Source organism: Galeopterus variegatus, unplaced genomic scaffold (assembly GCF_000696425.1).
Source record: "Galeopterus variegatus unplaced genomic scaffold, G_variegatus-3.0.2 Scaffold1917, whole genome shotgun sequence".
NCBI classification, from domain to species: domain Eukaryota; kingdom Metazoa; phylum Chordata; class Mammalia; order Dermoptera; family Cynocephalidae; genus Galeopterus; species Galeopterus variegatus.
In genome coordinates this window covers 326,361-331,543 of record NW_007728028.1, presented here as the reverse complement: position 1 = coordinate 331,543, position 5,183 = coordinate 326,361, and the positions used below count along the sequence as shown (strand labels likewise).

At 48.0% G+C, this 5,183-nt stretch overlaps 1 pseudogene; it reads right to left on the bottom strand.

The window, feature by feature from the left end:
- Positions 1-4,311: 4,311 nt before the first annotated feature.
- Positions 4,312-4,852, bottom strand: LOC103596033 (annotated as a pseudogene).
- Between the last annotated feature and the right edge of the window lie 331 nt (positions 4,853-5,183).

Sequence of the window (5,183 nt, the reverse complement as noted above, 5' to 3'; positions counted from 1 at the left end):
CCCTGCCCCTGCCCCGGCCCCGCAGCCGCGCTCCCGCGGCCGGACGGTCTCCGCAGGGGAAGCCGCCTCAGCGCCTGACGCTCTCTGAGCGATCGGGCCCCGGCGGGGGCGCAGGCGAGGGCTGCCTCCTGGCCGGACGCCGGGGGGCCTTCGCTCTCGGGTTGGTCATGACCGTTCTGCGCTCAGTCCCAGAGCAGGGAGGCACGTGTTTTCCATGAACCGGGAGGCCGAGCAAATCCTGGATTACGCGCGGCCCGGGCCTCGAGCCCTCCCGACCCTGCGCACCGCTAATCCCCGCACACAGGGCGTGTCACAAACGCGCAGACGGCGGCCCACTCCCGGAAGGATGTCCCTGCGCGGTGACCACAGGCTGCTGCAGCCAGCCTCCAGGACGCGCCAGTCGCAGGCCAGGCGGGGCAGAAAAACGCGGTCTACTCCTGAAAACGCGGCCTCCTCCTCAGTCCTGCAAACAGAAATGCAAACACTGGCCCTTCAGGGGAAGTGACTTCAGTTTGATGGGGCTGAGACAGCTGAAAAGGGCCAGCCTCCCTTACAGGACAGTTCTTAATAAAAACAAGCACAACTCCTGAATGTGACAGAGGAAAAAAAAATCTCTGTGTTCACTTAAAATAAATTCTAACAACAAACGAGTCAACTATGATACAATCAGCACTGAAAATGATGACTTCACTGTCTCTCCAGGTCTTATTTTCTGCTCTGTAAAATAGATTGGGGTAGGGAGCCAGTCTGCCTGCCTGCCCGCCTGCCTTCCTTCTTTCCGTCCTCCCTCCCTCCTTCCTTCCTCCCTCCCTCCTTCCGTCCTTCCCTCCTTCCTCNTCCCTTCCTTCCTTCCTTCCTTCTTTCCTTCCTTCCTTCCTTCCTTCCTTCCAGAAACATTTATGTGTGCCAGGCACTGGGCTGAGAATAGAAATTTGGAAAAAGCATGAAGTCTTTACTCACAATGCCTTACAGTCTAGTGGGAGGTGTGGAGGGGAGACCGACAATTTCAGAACATCGGAAAGTTACTAGAGTAGAAATGTATACCCAGAGGTTATAGGAACATAGAAGCAGGTTTTAAATCATGCTTCAAATCAAGGAAGGATTTCCAGAGGTGGATGCATTTGAGTTTTGAAGATAAAGCAGGCATCAGAGAATAAAGAGAGGCAGGGCAAAGAGCTGAACTTGTGCATGGCCACAGGAAGCAGAGGAGCAAAGGTAAGAGATTCGCTGGAAGGAGTTAGTTCAGCTTGTCTGCTGAGTTAGGGAACTCGACCTTTGTCTGCAAGCTATGGGGACCCTCTGAAGGATTTTAAGTGGGCAAGTGATTTGATTAGATTTGCATTTCAGAAAGATTATTGTGGAAGGCATATACAAGGAGACCAACGTAGGAAGGGATTGGAGGTCAGTTGGGATGGAAAGAAAAGACCCCAAAGACATGAGAGAGGGAGAACCTTCAGGGCTTGATGCCTGGTAACAGGGAAGGGAGTGGAGTTGTAGGCTATCACCGAGGTTTCTGACTTGGGCAACGTGATAGACGGAGGGTGCCATTCATGAAGAAAGAAAAATGAAAGAGGAGAAGCAAGCATGACCCAGAGAAATGATGAACTGAGTTTAGACAAGTGGAGTTTGTGCTCTCTGTGGGATATACAAATGCAAATGTCCCAGCAGGCGAGACAGCTATGTGGATCTGTAAGGCATTTTGGACCTATGGCCGAGCAATACAGATCAGGTAGTTGTCTGATTATAAGAAGAAGGTAAATACAGAGTAAAGAAAAATCCACTATATTAGTTTCCCAGGGCTGCCATAACAAAGTACCACAAGCTGGGTGGCTGTATTGCCTTACAGTTCCACAGGAGAGAAGTCTGAGATCAATGTGTTGGGAGGGCCGTGCTCCCTCTTGAAGACTCTAGGGAAAGATCTGTTCCAGGCCTCTCTCCCAGCTTCTGGTAGTTCCTTGGCTTCCAGCAGCATAACTCTAATTTTCACATGGCATTCTCCCTATGTGCTTGTCTCTGTGTCCAAGTTTTCCCTTTCTACAAGGACCAAAGTCATATTGGATTAGAGCCCACCCTACTCCAGTATGATTATCTTAACTAATTACATCTGCTCTTATTTCTGTCTCTTATTTGGAAGTTACCCTATTTTCATACAATCTGTAGTACTGGGGATTAGGACTTCGACATATGAATTTGGGGGTGGGGGACAAAATTCAACCCACGGCGTTCATACAGTGTGAACTGTGAGCAGGACCGAGGATGGAGATGAGAGGAAACACCAGCTTTAAGTGGGTAAAGAGAGCAGCTCTGGATAAAAAAATGAGAAAAAAAAAATGATTAGAAAGGTACAAAGGGGTGACTTACAAACAGGGGAGAGAAATGTTCAGGAAAGGGGTGATTAACATTGCCAAATGCTTAAAAGGTCAGGCAAGATAAGCTAGAAATTGTTCATTGCTTTTGGCAATTTAACAGTCATTGGACCAAATAATGACAGACATCAAAGAACCTGTTTAGTGCCAACATTCTGTGACTTTGTCCAGGCCAACCTGTTTTTTTTTTTCTTTTTTTTTTTGTCCTTTTTGAGACCGGCCACACCGCGCTCAGCCAGTGAGCACTGTGAGCGCACCGATCATCCCTATATAGGATCTGAAACCGCAGCGGGAGCACTGCCACGCTTCCCAGCGCCGCACACTCCCGAGTGCCCCATGGGCTCGGCCCTAGGCCAACCTGTTAAGCGGATGGGGTATAGTGTACATTTGCCATGTTTGAGTATAGCCTCCTATGCCAGAACCTGCAATTTTTCAGCCTCTGTTGTAGTTAAGTCTTAAAAATGTTACCTAAGCTCGGGCAATCTGATGGATTGACAGTAGATCTCAAGTTGGGTGAAAAGCAGTGTAAGAAAACAGACTCTAGAGAAGCCATGTTCAGTGAGGTGTAGAGCTTGGTAGAGAGATATGGAGACACAGGGCCAGCAGGGACAAGGTCCCAGAGGATGTTCTATTAACACCCTATACAGAGTGTCTGTGGTGCAGGTGCCCAGAGGAGCAGCACTAGGGCTTATTCTGAAACTATCTAGTGGTATAACTAAGACGTTCTTCTCAGCTGTCTAGCCTCCAAACCTGATTTTCTGGATTTCTTGGAGATTCTCTGAGTTATTTATATTCTTTTTTAAAAAGATAACAGCTTTATTGAGATATAATTCACATACTATGAAATTCATTCACTTAAAGAGTGCATTTCAGTGGTTTTTAGTATATTCACGATGTCGTGCAACCATTACCACTATCTAATGCCAGAACATTTTCTTTCATCACCCCAAAAAGAAACCCCATACACATTAGCAGCCATTCCCCATTTCCCTTCTCCCCAGTCCCTGACAATTAGTAATCTACTTTCTGTCTCTTTCCTATTTTGGACATTTCATATACATGGAATCATGCGACATGTGGCATTTTGTGTCAGCTTCTTTCATTTAGCAAAATTTTTCAAGGCTTATCCATGTTGTAGTACGTATCAGTACTTCACTTTTTTTTTTTTTTTTTTTTTTTTGAGACCGGCTGCACCGCGCTCAGCCAGTGAGCACACCGGCCATCCCTATATAGGATCCGAACCCGTGGCAGGAGCACTGCTGCGCTCCCAGCGCCGCACTCTCCCGAGTGCGCCACGGGCTTGGCCCAGTACTTCACTTTTTTATTGCCAAGTAGTATTACATTGTATGGATGTATCACATTTTGTTTATCTGTCTATCATTTGATGAACATTTGGATTGTTTCCACTTTCTTTTTTTTTTTCCTTTTTTTTTGTCTTTTTTTCGTGACCGGCAACGGATCGCAACCCTCAGTGTCGCGCCCGTACCGGACAGGGACCGGCTACGGGATCGCAACCCTCGGTGTTGCTCCCGCACCTCGCTCAGCCGGTGAGTGGCCGGTCTGTATGTGGGATCTGAACCCTCGGCGGGAGCGCCGCCGCGCTTCCCAAGCGGCGCACTGTAGCAGTGCGCCACCGGGCCGGCCCATCCACTTTCTGACTAGTATGAACAATGCTGCTATGAACATTTGTACACAAATTTTTGAGTGGAGCTATATTGTCATTTCTCTCTAGGAGTGGAATTGCTGGGTTATACAGCAATTCCGTGTTTAACATTTTGAAGAACTGCCAGACTGTTTCCCAAAGCAGTTGCACCATTTTAAATGACCACAAACAATGCATGGGAGTTCTGATTTCTTAGTGGGTGTGAAGTGGTAATTCACTGTGGTTTTGATTTGCATTTCCCTAATGATGAATAATGTTAAGTATCTTTTCATGTGCTTATTTATTTATTTTTATGAATGAAGCAATTTACTAACCCAGCATCATTTGTTCTAATGCCTCTTGTTGGCAGTTTCCGCCTGTCCAGTGATTCTGTCCAGATCTCACTGTCCCTGAGGTTTGTGGCCCCCATCCTGGTCCTTTTCCACCATTTTCAGCCTCTCCAGGGCTTGGAGGATCCAGTGTACCAAACTCTTGGAGCCTTGGCTGAAGTGGCTGAGCATGACGCTATTTCTCTGATGACCCCCATAGATCTTGGTCATTGAGCCAACCCCAGCGCTGCCTCGGAGGGACAGGTGCCGTGCTGTGGAAGCAGCTCGTGTGTAAAACCAGTTGTCATCATAAGGAGCAAGCTCTTTATGCTTGGCCAGCCTGATGGTGTCCACCCATTCAGGGACCTTCAGCTTCCTAGACTTTTTGAGGAAGGCCGCCAGAGCCCTGAGGAGCTCCTGCTGGGTCACTTCTTTTATGGTAACCCCAGGCATCCTGCGGCCTCCACGCTGCAGCCAACGGGAAGGGCTCATGTGCTTATTGGCCATTTGTGTATCTTTGTAGAAATGTCTCCTGAAATCTTTTGTCCATTTATTTTTTTAATTGTAGCTAAATGTACATAACATAAAATTGAACATTTTGACCATTTTTAAGCATACAGTTCAATGGCATTAAGTACGCCCGTACTGTTGTGCAACGAACATTCTTTGCCCATTTTATCTTTTTTTTTTTTGTCTTTTTTCCGTGTCCGGCAACGGATCGCAACCCTCAGTGTTGCCCCCGTACCGGACCGGGGACCGGCGACGGGATCGCAAGCCTCGGCGTTGCTCCAGCGCCTCGCTCAGCCAGTGAGCGGGAGCCGGTCTGTACGTGGGATCCGAACCCTC